We start from the raw sequence: 18,240 nt of genomic DNA, 5'->3' as shown, positions 1-18,240 counted from the left end.
TTTTATGATCCTTATAAACAAACACAAACAAACAAACACAGAACATTTATATTGCGCTTTTCTCCTGGCGGACTCAAGGCGCAAGAGCTGCAGCCACTAGGACGCGCTCTATAGGCGGTAGCAGTGTTAGGGAGATTTGCCCAAGGTCTCCTACTGAATAGGTACTGGTTTACTGAACAGGAAGAGACGAGATTCGAACCCTGGTCTCCTGTGTCAGAGGCAGAGCCCTTATCCAGTACACTATCCAGCTACTGGCCGGGTCCTTATAAGATGGGTCCCAAGGCTATGAGCGTCACTAAGGGAAGGCAAGGAAGGTTTGTATGGGGCCCCATCAAAGGGAGGGCCCATGATTTGTAGTTATGCTCCTGCTGGGGCCCATACTGCTGGGGGGCTACTCTAATACTGCTATCTGGGGAAGGTGTGGGAACAAAGGCCACCTAATATGTGGAGGGACACAAAGGCTGATACTGCTGTCTAGAGCACTGGTCCTCAAACTAAGGCCCACGGGCCAAATGCGGCCCTCTGAGGCTTTTTCACTGGCCCCCCCAAACACAAAATGTATAACTTATATATGTGGCCCACTGTACCTTTAAATATCGGCGGCTTGCATATAGAATAGCCGTGCTGGCCCCACCCATTACATACTGTAGAAGCCAGTGAGCAGTAATTCACTGTTCCAATCCAATTCTGCATCAGGTGACAATGCTATCCAACTGAACTGCAGATTGTCACCTGGGTATGCTTCACTGTCTGGTGCACAAAGACGTTCTCTGGGCGCTGCATGACAGAATGGTCATTGCTGGGAGTTATCCTCCAGGCTTGATTGGGGGAATTAATACCTAGATTCAATGTAATGTTTTTCAACATTTTATTTATGTTCCGGGCCCCCAGCAGTCTGAAGTATGTTGACCCGCCCCTCTACCGAAAAAGTTTGGGGACCGCTGGTCTAGGGGAAAAGGAGGTCCAGTGGCGTAGCTAAGGAGCTATGGGCCTGGGTGCAAATGTTACATTGGGCCCCCCAAGCACTCTATACATATAAAAAATCTTTATAGAATTCTACGAGGACCTTTATAAATCCAAATCCTTAGCTACACAAACAGACTCTGAGATCTATCTTTCAGAACTCTCTCTCCCCAGACTGACTCCAGAGCAACGTAAGCAACTAGATGAACCACTGTCAGTGGCAGAAATCAAAATGTCCATAGCTAGCTTCCCCACTAAAAAAAACCCAGGTTTAGATGGCATACCCGTTGAAGTGTACAAAAAATTCTCAGAAGAACTTGCTCCTGTACTTCTAGAAATGTATGATGCTGCTTTTAAAAATGGTGAACTACCACCTTCCATGCGTAATGCACTAATCGTAGTAATCCCGAAGCCAGGCAAAGACCCACTACTATGTGAGTCCTACAGACTCATTTCCCTTCTCCCTGTCAATCTTAAAATTCTTGCCAAAGCTTTAGCTATTAGGTTGAATAATGTAATACGGGACCTAATACACCCGGATCAGACTGGCTTCATGCCAAGTAAAAATACATCTATAAACATTTGCAGATTAATGGCCAATCTTCAATGTTCCCATCTGAATCAAGGCTCCAGGGCAGTGGCTTCACTTGACATGGCCAAAGCCTTTGATACCGTCGAGTGGCTTTACCTGCAGGCGGTATTAACCAGATTTGGATTTGGAGACAGGTTTGTGAGATAGGTTCAGCTATTGTACACTGCCCCAACAGCACGTGTAAGCACAAACGCCTCGATATCTGAATCATTTAAGCTAGAAAGAGGCACCCGTCAGGGTTGCCCACTTCCCTCCCTTCTATATGCTCTAGCGGCAGAGCCCCTAGCCTCCCGTATTAGAATGCTTCCAGCATAGTGGGATTTAAAACTGAACATACACATGAAAAACTGTCCATATACTGTAAGCGGACGACACAATCCTCTATCTAGCAGATACAGATTCCTCCCTTCCTTTGGCCTTAGAGACAATCCAAGAATCGGGATACTACTCTGGCTTACAACTCAATAAGGATAAATCCGTAGTCCTTTTAATAGATGAACCCTCAAACCCCCCAATAAAGAACTCCTGCCCCTTAAAAATAGTCTCTTCCTTCAGATATCTCGGAGTTACTGTGCAACTAGACCCTAAAGCATACCTGCAAAACGAGGAGTATCCACTCCTTCAGCTGGTTCGAAATAAAAGCAGAGTCTGGACTCTATATTGCTAAGGATAGGGCGCTCAGACCTGAACAACTCAGACTGTGTGCACAGCCTGGGAGTACTGATTGATGGGAAATTAAGCTTCAGGAATCAAATCTCAGCTGTTGTGAAACATTCCTTCTTTCACCTAAGGAATATTGCAAGGATTAAACACCTAATTCCTTCAGAGGATCTTCCAACCCTAGTTCATGCCTTCGTCACATCAAGGTTAGACTACTGCAACTTCCTCTACACAGGCCTGCATATGAAAGACTTAATTAGTACAAAATGCCGCCGCAAGGCTGTTAACGAGCCAACCCCGCCATTGCCACATAACACCAACCCTGTGCTCACTCCACTGGCTACCGATAAAATGGAGAATTCTGTTTAAGATTGGCTTACTGACATTCAAATCCTTGCACAATCTGGGCCCTGGATACCTGAAGGACTTGTTGCAAATGCATCACACCCCCCACAATCTTAGATCAAAAGGACGTAACACCTTGGTCACCCCCAGAGTCCACCTCAAAACCTTTGGAGACAGAGCCTTTTGTCATGCTGCCCCTACACTTTGGAACTCCCTGCCACACCCAATCAGGACAGCTCCATCCCTGGAAGCATTTAAGTCTAAACTGAAAACCTACCTCTTCAGTCTGGCATTCATGAACATCTGACTATCTCCTCTGTAACACAACCCAGCCTGCAACCCTGTATTAATCTGAGACACAACTATGCGCTTTGAGTCCTATGGGAGAAAAGCGCTTTACAAATGTTATTGTATTGTATTGTATTGTATATTGTCCATCATTCCCCAATACATCTTACCCAACATTTCTTCAAAAAACTTTGATCACTAATACTCTGTTTAATTTGGGCCAATGGCCGAGCAAAACTTAGATATGTACTCTTACAAAATCCTAATGGAGAAGGTGGGGTCGCACTTCCCTCTTTTGAGAAATACTATATAGCTGCACAACTTCACCAGCTGGCGGTGTGGTTCACCTCTGACAGAACGTATAACCCTGAACTATACGGGTACAGCTTAGATCCTCATGGGACCTCTCTTGCTCTTGACCTTCTCCGGGGTACTCTTCCCCATGGTAAACAAGCTAATACACTGCTTGACCAGGCAACTAGAATATGGCACTGGATCAGGGGCGCCCAAGGGCACAGGCAGGACAAGCTCTAGCCTAGAGCGCAATGGCCGCCATTGGGCGCCGCCCACCGCCATACCAACACAATAGAATGGAGTCATGCAGGGCCGGGCCGAGGCATAGGCTGGAGAGGCTCCAGCCTCAGGGCGCAGTGTAGGAGGGGGCGCACAAAGCATTCAGCTGTCATTCCTAATTGTGTTTGAAGTAGAAAGAAATAAGAAAAGGAGATACATGGAAGTGACTACAAGCCAGATAACTAGAGATTAAAGTGTTGGGGCCCTGGGTTGCCTCTTAGTCTAATAGCAATCAGTGTGTGATGGCTGGGGTGGAGGGATGGAGGGGCGCACTTTGGTGTCTCAGCCTTGGGTGCTGGAGGACCTTGTCCCGGCTCTGGAGTCATGCACGCTGCAGCTGCCAGCTGTACTCGCTGGCTCTCATTTCCTGCTTCACGGCGGCACCACCACTCCCTTCCAATAGAGAAGGGTAAATATGCTCTGCCCCGCCTCTAGCCACCCCTTTCTAAATACCAGCAGGCATAGTATCTGTTTACTAGTAATGCACGTGGCTTTAGTCCCGCCTGTAGCCCCGCCCCCCGCCGGACTGACGTTCCGTTTTCAGTTTCAGGCTGGCCAGAGACCACTTCCTGACTTTGAATTTGCATTGCCCCCTGCGTCCCCCCCACGTGAGTATGAAGGAGCGCTGGGTGTCAGAGCCCAGAGAGGAAGAAGTGACTGCTGCAGGGGGGAGTGTGGAGAGAGACAGACCAGCGAGCAAGCTGCTAGCCAGTGTGGACTCCCTGAGTGCCTGGCAGGCATGGATGAGTGAACACAGAGACAGCCCAGCAGCAGCAGCTCTCAGTGAGTAAAAAAACTAACTACACGTAGTTCCAATTACAATCCCCTGCCTCTCAGAGAGCAGTCCATCTTATCTGGGCCCTTCCCCCAATCCCTGTCACTCCAGCTAATCTAATGACACCCTGCCCCAGCATGGAGGAACTTCAGAGATCACATCTTCCTGCACTGCATAAAAGTACAGAGTTGGATCAGTAATGCTGAGTAAGAAAAAGATCCTAAAGTTGTAAAGCAGCAATAAGTTATCAGCCTTATAATACAGTACCAGGTTTCTTTATCCACTTGAAAGGTAACTTTATTGCCAGTGCTATGGCTGCTGCATCCACCACCAGGTCCCTCTCCCTCCTCTGAGAGTGTTGTAGCTTGGAGCCCGCCCCTCTATTGCTCTCTGTAGCCAGCAGATAGACAGCTGTCTCTCATCACAAAGCCATGCATCAGAGAAGCAAGCAGAAAAACTTTCCCATACAGGGCTCTATTCATAAAACCTTCCCGCAAGTTTTCCGCTCAAAACAGCGGATTTTCCCGTCCATTTAGCAAAGTGGGCATTCAAAAAAGCTGTTCCCGCATGAAAATCTACAATCCCCCAGCAGAGCGAGAAATTTCCGCCTTCTCCAGTGTTTTTCTAGATTTATCTAGAAAAAAGTAACAAAATGGCCATTCATAAAGATTAGAGGAAGCGGTATGTGGACGGGAAATACCGCTTCCTCTGATTTTGCGGATTACATACAAGTGAATGGGACAGACCTCCCAGAGAGAGCAGTGCACGGAGGGACTCTGCTGGCTGAAGTGTTTCCGCATGCCTTCCGACAGCTTACCGCCAGCTTTCAGCGGGAGATCTCCGCTCTTGCATCGCAGCTTTCAAGATTTCTTTGAATGACCACCCAGAAGTGTAAAATACCGCTGCGGTATTTTCCCTCCAGGAGTTTTCTCGCAACAACTTTTTTATGAATAGAGCCCACAGTGTCCATCTGAACAGTCTGCTCTCTTGTGAGGGGATCTGTGCTGCCTGGAAGTGCTGCTCTGTAGGGCTCTTTCTGCTGATGTGAATTGCCTGAGTGGAGTTTCCACAGTCTGCACTGATCTCACAGAGAGAGGTTTCCTCACTGGAGGCCACAGAGAGGCCAGTATGCAGGCAACACATCTGGCATTTCATGTGCTGCAGGTCACAAGTCCTGTTGCTGTTCAGCCAACATGTCTGCTTGTCTCCATTTAGCACTTAGCAAGCAAGCCTGATCTCAGGCTGACCACCTGCTTATATCTGTGTACAAAGAAGCTCATTCTCCTGCATAGCATTCCTGTCAATGTTGAGCCTTTGGATTGCTGGACCATCTCTGCAAAACCAACTGGTGCTGCAAAGATTTCTGACATGTTTGTGCCACAGACAGAGGCAAGGGAGGCTTTTATGTGATAAAGGCACCTCCTTCCTTTAGTTTGGAATTAACTACAATGATGAGTCAAGTGTGGAAATGAATGACGTGAATGCTTGATTCTCCACAGAGTAGTCATGATGTGCATTTCTGTAGTATGCAGGCAGTTTGTAATATGTTTTACCCAGGGTGCCTGAGAGCGAGAGCGACACTGTGACATTACCATTGCTGACATTGATTTGGAAAGGAAGCTAGCCATTTTCTAATCCCTCCCCCCCATACATGGATGGGTGATGGAAGAGGGTATTTCTGGGTTTATACATGATGTAAAGATACAGTGAAGCACCTCTTCTTTCTTGTGCAATTGATGTGCCTTGGTCAGGTCTGGCAGCACCCCAGAACAAACTTGTGCAAAAAGGTATTAAACCAGCACCATCTGTCGTATTAATTATGGGGTTATACATAATGGCATGATATTGATAAGCTGCCTGCCTGCTTATCCATATCATGCTATGGCCCCAAAATTCCCCTCTTCCCCACTAGCACCAACCATGTACACAGGAAACACTCAGAAAAACTGCTAGTTCCACTTTCAAACCAGCACATGAGGGGTAGTTGGAAGGAAATTAAAAAAAAAATACACGGAAAGTACAGTATATCAAATGGGGAACTTATCGTAGCATATAGTGTGTGTGTGTATGAAGGGAGAGGATAGGGGGGGGGGGGGGGGTGCTGCAGGTCTCCTTGCCTGGAGTGACAAAAAGGCTAGAGGCACCCCTGCACTGGATCCTCAAGTATTTCTCACCTTCCAAATATTATACCCCGATCTGGAATAATCCTGATCTCCCCTAGTTTACCTCTATTCCTGACCCTCACTTGTGGATCTCAAGAGGCATTATGTCCCTGGGTCAATTGCACAATAATGGACAATTTGCTTCCTTCTCTCAACTTGCTAATACGTTCTCCTTACCTCCTACTTACCTTTCAGGTATTTCCAGCTCCTACATGCTTATAAAGCACAATTTGGGTCAACTCCACTTGAGATACACACCTCTGATATCCTGATCGCTATTAAAAATGGCCAATCCAAACATATGATAGGGAATTTATATGCGATCCTTCTACGACATAAGACGGATATATTTAATGCTTCCTCTAGAAATAAATGGATTGAGTGTGGTCTCACTGTAGAAGATGACGTCTGGGATGATATACTTCATGTTGTTAGATCAGTTTCTCCATCCATAAGAGAAAAACTAACCCAGCTTTATATCCTACATCAGCCAGAGTCTCTAAATTTAAACACTCCACATCCTCACATTGCCCTAAGTGCTCTCTTCCTTCTCCTACATTCTACCATTTAATTTGGGAATGCCCTCCCATTAATGCCTCCTGGAAACAGATTGTCTAATTTTTGCATGACAAAATGGGATGCCCGGTACCGTACTCCTAGACCCAGCAATGTGTCTCCTGGGGCTCATAACCGATAAGGAACTACTGTAGACAAAAATACAAACAATTTTGTTACACAAACCCTCTTTCAAGCTCGTCAAGAGATTGCACTCAAGTTTTTCTCTGCTGAAATTCTCACTCAACAAAGTTGGGTCTCAACTAGTGTTGGGCGAACACCTGGATGTTCGGGTTCGGGCCGAACAGGCCGAACATGGGCCAGATGTTCGGCATGTTCGGCCTGAACGCCGAACTCAATGGAAGTCAATGGGACCCCCGAACATGCCCATTTTGGGGGCCCTATGGGGTCGCAGGCATAAGGGGGGAGCATGCCCCGATCGCGGGGGGTGGGGGGGGGGTCGGAAATTCCCCCCACCCCCTCCGCTAGCGCTCCCCCCTCTGCCCGCTTCCCCATAAAAAAAGTTTGAGGCAAGTTAAATAGTACTTGGTGGCTGGCCTGGCACTGGCAGTGGAGTGAGGAGGAGGAGGAGGAGTCCGAGTAGCAGAGTGACGCGTTGAGGCCGGGCAGCGGGCGGTTCAGCGGTAGTACCCTTGTGGTACTTCCGCCCTTTCTCTGACCTCACGTCCTCTGCATACGAGGGTACGCGTCATGCGTACCCTCATATGCGTCATCACGTAGAGGACGTGAGGTCAGAGAAAGGGCGGAAGTACCACAAGGGTACTACCACTGAACCGCCCGCTGCCCGGCCTCAACGCGTCACTCTGCTACTCGGACTCCTCCTCCTCCTCACTCCACTGCCAGGCCAGCCACCAAGTACTATTTAACTTGCCTTAAACTTTTTTTATGGGGAAGCGGGCAGAGGGGGGAGCGCTAGCGGAGGGGGTGGGGGGAATTTCCGACCCCCCCCCCCCGCGATCGGGGCATGCTCCCCCCTTATGCCTGCGACCCCATAGGGGGGCCGTATTGCGGCATGTTCGGGCGAACAGGGGCCCTGGTAGGCCGAACAGGGGCCCTGTTCGGCCCTGTTCGGCGGCCATTCAGTAGTTCGGGGCGAACCCGAACTTAAAAGGCCGAACACCATCAGGTGTTCGGCCGAACTCGAACATCACCCGAACAGGGTGATGTTCTGCAGAACCCGAACAGTGGCGAACACTGTTCGCCCAACACTAGTCTCAACGGTGAATTGTGCACTACTATACAAGAAACTGGTGTATCTTTATAGGAAAATACCCTCCAAGTTATTTGGTCTGGGACCGCTGGATAGAGAAATAAATACTACCCCTTCCCTACCCCCCTGCTATATTCTTGTGTAACTGCCTATATAATACCTACATTATGAGATTTAATCTGTTTCCCCCCTTTTGAAGTGTAAATTTGTATGTGCCCCTTTATTTATGTTCATACCATTTGAAAAGTATTGCACCAATGCCTCTATTTTCTCTACATGCTAAAATCCTAAACATGTCCTTATGTTATACATTGTTTCTTATTGTATATCTCTTTTGCCTCCGCCGGCAATGTTGTATATTTATCCAGTTTTTCAATAAACTTGATCTTGGGTTAAAAAAAAAATACATAAAAAAATCGATACGGCGCACCAAAACCTACCAAGGACAACCACAGTGTCAGAGGTGCAAGAAGGGGATAAGGAACAGTTTGTTAATGATTACTACTATTTAAAGGACAACTGTAGGGAGGCTGCCATGTTTTTTTTTCTTTTGTGCAACACCAGTTGCCTGGCAGCCCTGCTGATCTATGTGGCTGCAGTAGTGTCTGAATAATACCAGAAACAAGCATGCAGCTAATCTTGCCAGTTCCGACATTACTGTCGGAAACACCTGATCTGCTGCATGCTTGTTCAGGGTCTATGGCTAAAAGTATTAGAGACAGAGGATCGGCAGGAAAGCCAGGCAACTGGTATTGCACAAAAGGAAAAAAAACATGGCAGCCTCCTACAGTTGTCCTTTAAAGCATCTATAGAAGTGAATATTACCAGAACAGGACCAATAGAGAGCTAATACTGTGATTGAGGGAGGGCCCTACGAGGCCCCTCTGACCCAAGGACCCCGATGCAGTCGCAACCTCTGCAACCCCTATGGCTACGCCACTGGGGAGATCCCATGTTATGCTTTCATCCATAGCCCCATTTTATCAAAAACTGGCCCTGTTGCAGAGTACAGCAGAGCCAGTAAGTAAAACCTTGGGCAAGACTCCCTAACACTGCTATTGCCTACTGAGCACGCCCTAGTGGCTGCAGCTCTGGTGTTTTGAGTTCAGTAGGAGAAAAGCGTGATATAAATGTTCTGTGTCTAGTCTTCGCTACAGTACCTGAGGCTCTGCATGCATTCCTGGCTCATACAGACACTGTACTAAAGTGATGTTCCATCAGACCAAGCAAAGTGATCACATGCACCTTCTGTGACCTTTTGCCCTAAGGAAGCAAGAACTGCGTCCGCACTGACACCTCTCTGCATTAACAGGGCCTTAACGGGTTTAACACCTCATCAGTACATTAGCTCTGCAGGAATGGGTACTTGAGAGGAATTACTGGAACTGATTCCCACCAATCTGATAAAGATGGGATCAGCACTTGTGTATTTATAGACTTTCAAGCAGCGTAGATGTGCAATATTCCAGGTCATATTACCAAGGATCGGGAACTATCTATGCACTGCGAGTGACACATTGAACTGTAAGCACAGGGGTGAAAAACGACTTCATGTCAGTGTTATTCTCATCAGTAAGATGTTATACAGCTTCATAACAATGTTACCTCTGCAGCAGAGCATTCTGGGTAGTACGCATATCAGGTAATTAGCAGGATTTGGTGTCTATCTTCATCTATAGAGATCAGAGCTTGGAATTTGTCCTCTAAAATGAATTGATTTTGTTATCATGAGAACACAATGTTGGACTGTATCTGCATCAAGGACATCATTATCACTAGGAGACACTGCATACCACCTCAAGGACAGCGAATGGTTTGTGCTTATATTCTTATAGCGAGGACTGAAATCCATAAGCTGTACTAAGCAGCAGAAACGTTTGTTTTGCGTAACATTTTAGTAAGAGTGCTTTTTACTTTTTTCGGTCCTTTGTAGCCCCTTAAGCACTCCTAGAGGTTCTGGTTCACCATGAGCTTGCTGGGTAATCTGTCACACTGGGTGCTTCAAGTATTACCCAATAGAGCCATATTAATCTATGCCATGCACTGACGAGGATCAACAAGTCCGAAACAGTCTGTATGCATGTTGGATTATTGTGGCTCTGTACAATTAACAAACTGACATATCATTGCATTCCAGTGGTTCTGGAGATATGGTTAGCTTACAGGGGCAACAAAGCATGATTTTCATATTCAGCAGTGATGCATTGTGGGAGACATGGCAAATACCTTCTGTTTTAAGAAAGCAACCTTTTGTTTTGCATAACATTTTAGTAAAAGGGCTTTCCTTATGCACTCCTAAGCATTCTGGTTCACCATGAGCTTGCTGGGTAATCTGTAACTCTAAGCAGCAGATACAAAGATGACTGAAAAAGCATTGAAGCTCAGATTTCTTTTAGACAGAGATTGTGAGTAGGCAAAGAACTGTGCACACAGTGGGGATCTGACCTGTGTATAGAAACACGCCACCAACACATGAAGGGTTGTTGACCTTTTGGGAGGGCTGTGTTGGAAATAAGCACTGCAGCATTGGTGAGATGCCAGAACAAACAGGATTCACAAGAAACAAACTCATCCCAAATACTTATGGGCAGACAACTGATTTTAGCTAATGGCTTGATAGACAGGGAAAACAGTTCAGGTTATCCAAGTGTGTTATACTTGAACCCACTAGCAGTATGTTTCTAAGAGCTTGTGATTTGAAAAGCTCTTGCTAATGTAATGCTATGGGTGTGATCTCACTTGAGCGATGTGATTTTATAAAACTCCTCCATAGCATTGCATTAGCAGGAGCTTTTCAAATCACTAGTGCTTAGAAAAGGCTGCTAGTGAGTTTGAGCCCTTAGTAGCATCGTGCATTATATATGTGCAAAACTGTCTGTATGATCCTAATGCTGGGAATACACGGTTCGTTTTTTACATGTCTGAACTCCCTTTCGATTCTTGCGCCGCTCGATTTCTGATAGAAGTGAATAGAAAAAGATAAGGAAAACGAGCAGAAAATAAGAATCGACTGCAGAATTGCGCGACAAAAACAATAGAGAGGAGAATCGAGCGCTAGAAACTAACCGTGTATTCCCAGCATTTTCTAGGCGCTAGTGATTTGAAAAGCTCTTGCTAATGCAAAGCTATACATGATTTTTATACAATCTCAAGCGGGATCACACCCATAGAATTACATTAAAAAGAGCTTTTCAAATCACAAGCACTTAGAAATGGCTTAGTAACGTACTGCTAGTGGGTTCCAGGCATAACTGTCTGTTGGAAGAATTTACTATACATGGATATTTTCCATTCTCTTCTTTGGTCAGACACAAAAAAAACTGTAACATTTATTTTCAAAACTATTTTATTAAATAGACGTGCAATAATAATTGGCCTAAAACATCAACTGAATAAGCATCCCTATTCAGTACATAAATTATTAACCCTTGAGTATGCAGTAGATACAAAAAATACAGTATACAGAATATCATTAAGAAAAAAATGCCATCACATGACATCAGGAGTTGAAGCTGTCCTAATCCACACAGACTGGCATTAGTAGAGGGAGAAGAGAGGATGCTGCGCTCCGTGGTGGATCTGTGACGCCTTGCACTGCGGGACTCACTCTACATAACCTCACACAGAGGGGGGAGATAGAGACAGGCGGCCTCCCTTTCTGTGGTAGTGGGTGGGAAAGAGGAGGGATTCTTAGCATGCTGACTGCTTTAGCACTGCGGGAGGGGGAGAAAAATAGCCCCCCCCCCCCAACTGTAAGTGGTGACATTTTTGACTGACTCATGTATAAGACGACCACTTTTATACTGTGAGTCAGTCCTAAATTTCTCAACCTATAGCCGAGTATATACGGTAGTTACTGTATTTTTTGGACAATAAGACTCACATTTTCTCCCTCAAAAGGCAGGGAGTTCCTGACTTGTGAATCCCTGCCAATATGAACCTCCAAACCGCTACAATGTCGGGGACTTCCTGTACTGTACCCATGCAGAGGAGGACATGGGGACAAAAGGAGGAGACGGGGACACAAAGGGGCATAGAGGAACGACACTAGGGAGACACAAAGGGGCATAGAGGAGGACACAAGGAGGACAGGGGCGCACACATGGGGGTCACAAGAGAACACAAGGGAGATAAAGGAGGACACAGGGAGACACAAGAGGTACAAAGGAGGCATAATCCACAAGATGCCCCGCCTCCATATATGCACCCGGTTTAGAATATTTTTTTTCCTGGTTTTTGTCCTCTAAACCTAGGTGCATCTTATGGTCAAGAGCGTCTTATAGTCCGAAAAAAAGCGGTACATATAGTTACATAGTCACTTTGGTTGAAAAACGACATCCATCGGGTTCAACCAGAAAAAACAAAATACAAAACACCATACTGAACCCGAACACATCCAAATAAATCCAGAGTGAAAAACCTTACAAGGCCTGGGGCAATTAGCCTTAAAAGGGAAAAAAATCTTCCCAAGTCCAAATGGCAGTCAGAAAAGTCCCTGGATCAATTCTCCTAGGAATGACCTAGTAATGATAGAATCAGAGTAATTATTTCACCAAGCATGACAGGGTCATGCCCAGAACCTGGTTTGGCACAATACATAGCTCAAGAAGAAGACATATACAGATGGATAGGTGCACAAGCATGCAGTTAGAGCAAAGAACAGCAGGTGAAGCACTTTGCATTCAGCATAAAAAATGTAAGAACATTAAAAACATAAGAAAAACATAAGAAAACCCAAAAAATAGATTTAAAAAATTGACTTTGTCAGGCCTGTAGGAATATCCACCCACGAATCAGCTCCAATGCCCCAATCTACCTCCACAGGCTTCACACTATGTGGCGCGTCCCCGCTTAAACGGGAGGTGAGGAGACAACACCTACCCGACTTCAGTTACACCCAGGCCGTTAGTGTGCAAGGTATTGGAGCTGAATGCAGGCTGAGCGAATAAACTTCCAGGCCAAACAAGGATTCAGTTAGCAAAGTCCAGTAACAGTCCAGGATCATACACGGGTGATCAGATATACTGCAGTACAGGAGGGCTAGGAAAAGAGAGGTCAAAAACGTATCTGAGGTCAAACCAGGCAGCAAACAGTCATAACGATAATCCAAGCAAGAGGTCGGTTCAGGCGGCAGGCAAGGAAGGTCCAATAACAGGCAAAGGTCAAAATCCAGGTAATCCGATGCAACAAGTCTGCGCAGTACAGAGAAACCAGCAAGCTAGAGCTTTCACAGGCAATATGCAAGTGTCACAGCCAGGTTTAAATACTGAGAGCATCCAATCAGTGGCCGGCCACATGCACACAACAGCCAATCACACGGAGGCATTAATCTTGTTTAAGTATCACCTGAGAGAGAGATCAGCTGACACGGGTGGCAATACATGTCAGCTGAGTAACCAGTACTATCTAGCAAAACATCCTGACTGTGTCTCAGCTATAGTATAGTGGTTAAAGGGAACCAGGGACGAAGCACCATCATGTATTTTACCATATAGATCAGTGGGAATATTAGAGAAAACACCTACCATGCTTTCTGTTTCATTCTACACTGCACAGCTTGTTTCTAATCAGACCTGATAAAATCCCCGACTGAGCATTCAGTCTGACTTTGTTCAGGAATCTTTATAAAGACTCAGCGTCTGTCTTCTGTGCTGTCTTCTCAAGCCCAAGCCTGCCCTTTTGGCTCTGCTCAGGAATCATTATAGCTGAGTCATTGTAGCAAAGCCAGACTGAATGCTCAGTCGGGGATTTTATCTGGGCTGATAAGAAGCAATCTGAACAGTAAATAATGAAACAGAGAGCAGGGTAGGTGTTTTCTTTAATGTTCCCATTGATATATATGGTAAAATACACAAGGATGCTTCATTACTGGTTCACTTTAGGAGCATTGCCTCTGATGTGTGAGACCAAGGTTCAATCCCAGCCAGAGTCAGCATCCATAAATTATTATTTATTACATAAACCCCTGCCTAAGTGTCAGATGACTCTACCTCTGTTGCCGCCTCAGACCATACTGCGATCCCTTAGGGCTCTTTCACACCAGAGACCTTTTCTACGTTGTAACGCAAAGGCAGTTCCTTGCGTTAACCAAGGTAAACTAAAAGTCCATACACTTTCATTTTACCTTTCACACCCGATGCTGCCGTTCAGTACGTTGCGGTTCTGATGCACCCAGGAGCGTCGATCCGTCGGGAGTCAGTGTTTTCCGTCTGGCTCAATTAATAGCTACCGCCGCTGATTGCGTCGCCAAGACACTCCGCAGGCTATCAACGTGTGCAGGAAACGGCTCCTGGACGCGTTGTCTGGTGTGAAAGAGCCCTTACAAACATACAGTTCAGTTGTGACGATGAGATGGCTGATCAGTTAAGACTTGAGGTCCGGTTGACCTGTTTAGCCATGACATAACCTTGGGCCAAAGCTCGTTGGGGCGGGGTGCCCTGATGAGAATGTATGGAGAGAATTTAAGAGGCTTATGGCAGAGGAAAAAAAAGAGCTTTCGTGTCTAGGGATACTGGTGGAGATTGCACATAACCTCTGGCCCAATGGAAGCAGACTAAAGTAGGGGTGGCCTGGGTGAGAGGGATTGTTGGCGATCTTCAGCACCCTAGATCGCAGTGTTGTGTCACTAGAATGATGATTTATGGTTATGGGTAGTATTATTAATATTACTGTTCATTACAGCAATGGGATTTTTCACAATGCTTTACAGAATACATTCATGTCACTGACTATCCCTCAGAAAGGCTCACAATCCCCTTCCTACCACAGCATGACGCCAATGCGAGGTAAGCCAAGTAACCACTAGTAGGTTAGATTGCGGGTTTTTCTGGGCCTGGGTACAGGTGTGAATTGCTCTCTCTATATATACACTCTGTAAGCTGCATTGTTAAGCTGCCAGTTTGTTCAGCTTGATTTCACAGATGGCAGGCTGGCAAGATCCTCCCACAGACTTGCCATCTGAAGACTTGGCCATAGTCACTACAGAGAGTTGCCTTCCATAACAGGCACTATTTTGACAGGCAATCTCAGGAGAGATGAGCAATAAAGAAGTCACTAATAAACTTCATATAATGGTAGCCAATATTTATATACACAATGGACATTAACCTGACATTCATGTGGCAAAAAACACAACTTGCAGGGCCATTAAAACAGAGTCCTGGGCAAAAATCACAATTGGTCCCCATTTTAGTTCTGTCCCGACCATGAAATTGACCTGGAAATACTGTCTTGGGGGCCTTGGGTCCATTGGCAGTTGCTCAGTATACCCCTAGGGGGACCACTGGCCCCGGCAGCTCCAGATATTTAGTCTAACTGACCATTATCTCTATTTTATATAGCACCAGTATCTATTATAGCACTATACAATGAATAGACTGTATATAGTACATATACCGTAGTTAAATCAACAAAGAGGGAATACAGAAAATACACAATTGAATGGCTCAGCTTGTGAATTGCAAAGAAGAGGTGGAAGATATAAACACATTACACACATTACATAGAACTACTGGAAAAACATTAAAAAAGCAAACCCTGTCAGGTCACAATCTAAAGGGATAAAGGATAAAAACAATAGGTGAGAAAGTAAAATAAACAACACGAAAGTTGTAGTGTGAACTCTTCTTGTTAGGGCAAGGGGTGCATCGTTGAAAGAAGTTACTAGTTCAAGCAGAGTGTTTGACCGGTTTCTTGCTCCATTGCCTCCTGGGCTACACTTCCTCGTTCTTCTTGGCTACATGGATTTAGTGCCAGGTACACAAAAATCTCCCTAAGCCCAGAGCCGGGAGAAGGTCTTCCGGCACCCAAGGCTAAGACACCAAAGTGCGCCCCTCCAACCCTTCCACCCCAGCCGTCACACAGTGATTGCTATTAAATTAAGAGGTGTAATCCAGGCAATATCCAGCTCCCCTCCTTCTTCTCCTCAGTAGAGTACCTCAATAAAAAATGCCTCACATAGCGTAATACTGTTTCTTTATTAAAAGTTTAAAAAAACCATTGCACTTACAATCTCCTTGATAAGTATATGGCACAGAGTTTTTCCACGGGCTCTTCCCCGTCTGTTGGCCAGCTGGCAAGCATGTCCCCCGACATCCTTAGGAGTCCTGACCGCCGCGCGCTCGGTCACCCGTATCCTCCTCTGCCCTGGGTCACGCCGCTTCCCACGTGCGTATGGTGTAGCGTCTTCCGCGTCTAGGCCCCGCCTGACATGTTTCGTCACTCTGGACTCATCAGAAGCTGGGGCCAGACGCAATCAGACGCTTTTTCATCATCAGTCTCCACCCCTGCTCCAATCCCTCCCCGTATATGACTGCGCATACCGTATTTCCTATCAGTTTGCCCCTAATTCAATGCATTATCAGCCTACCAGGGCTGTATTGGGCTGCGCTTGCCAAGTGGCTCCATAACATTTCCCCCCTACATACGATATATCCATCCACTCCGTCCACGTTCTCATCTCATTATCCGTAAACTTGTGTGCACCCAATTTCATTGGTTAAAAGACCTATCACCTATTATACTGCGCTTTTGATTATTCCACACAACAATTTATTATGTTACATTACATTGTACCATACATACCCCTATTAGGCCTCTTGCACACTGCACATCCGATTCAGATTCAGATTCAGATTCCGCTTTTCAAAATCCGATTCAGATTTTTAATCTGAAACAGTTTAGCTTGCACACTGCACATCCGATTCAGATTCAGATTTTTAATCTGAATCTGTTTTTTGTTTTGCAGTGGGATTTGTATATCCGATTCCGATTCTGTTTTTACTGTGCTTAGCTACAGTGCAGATTAGTTGTTGACTAGGGCATAGTTTTTTTCCCCCAGGCAAAACATTGAATTTTATTGCCTGGTGGGTGCCAGGGCGGGCTATATGCCATTGCCTGGTGGGCAGGGCGGGCTATATGCCATTGCCTGGTGGGCAGGGCGGGCTATATGCCATTGCCTGGTGGGTGGGTGGCCAGGGTGGGCTATATGCCATTGCCTGGTGGGTGGGTGGCCAGGGTGGGCTATATGCCATTGCCTGGTGGGTGGGTGGCCAGGGTGGGCTATATGCCATTGCCTGGTGGGTGGGGAGGGTGGGCTATATGCCATTGCCTGGTGGCCTATATGCAAATGCATGCCGGGGGTGGTGATTACTTTCCCCTCTCCCTTACCTCGGGCACTCCTCCTCCTGTCAGCGGAAGATTCTTCTACAGGCTGCAGCTTCCAGCAGATGACAGACCTCCAGCCGCTGGCGAACAACATTGCAGACTGCAAAAGAGGAGACCAGGCGGCTGGAGCTCTATCATCTGCCGGAGCCTGTAGAACTGAATTTTCAGCCGCCGTCCACGCACTTGACAGTAGAGGTGCCCTGAGGTGAGGGAGAGAGGAAGGGGTCAGAGTTGGGTCCTCTGGAGGCGAATTAGTGTAAAAAAAAATAGCCACATGTCCTCAAGCGCTCCTTACCCTCTCCACCACGAACGCCGCACACTTTCCCTCTTGCCTCGGATGGAGGGAGTGACGCGTACAACGCGTGACATCACTTCCTTACTTCAAATGCTGGCCAATCATCTCTCTGCTCTGAGGTCTGTGTGCGCGGGAACAATACAGCCGGCGAGAATCGTAATCGCAAACGTATTTACATGCATTTGCTACCACTTGTTGAACCGATTTCCGATCCGATTCCTATACTTTTCATTGAATCGGAATCGGCTGAAAAACGCAGCAGCAGTAACGATTTTAAAAACGAAAACGCAATCGTACTCAAAAACGGCATGGTGTGCAGTATACCATTAGGTATACTGTACTAATGCGATTTGCGTTTTTCAAAATCTTGATCGGAATCGAAAATCGGACATAGTGTGCCGGGGCCCTTAATACTATACATTTGCAGTACAATAGTTCATTGCATTACAATAAAAACATGCGCTCCCACATTAATACCATATATTACAGTAAAACATGCGTGCCTTAACATACGCCGAGCTCATCCGCTAATGTTTTGAACCCCTCCCATAAAGCTTAATCTCCTATCCCCCCGTACCCCCTCCTCCCCCCATTGATCCCTATTGCACACTTTATGCGTTTGAACTCGCCGATGTC

This window comes from Hyperolius riggenbachi, chromosome 3 (assembly GCF_040937935.1).
Source record: "Hyperolius riggenbachi isolate aHypRig1 chromosome 3, aHypRig1.pri, whole genome shotgun sequence".
NCBI classification, from domain to species: Eukaryota; Metazoa; Chordata; class Amphibia; order Anura; family Hyperoliidae; genus Hyperolius; species Hyperolius riggenbachi.
The sequence above is the reverse complement of the archived record's forward strand: the minus strand, read 5'-3'. Positions refer to the sequence as shown.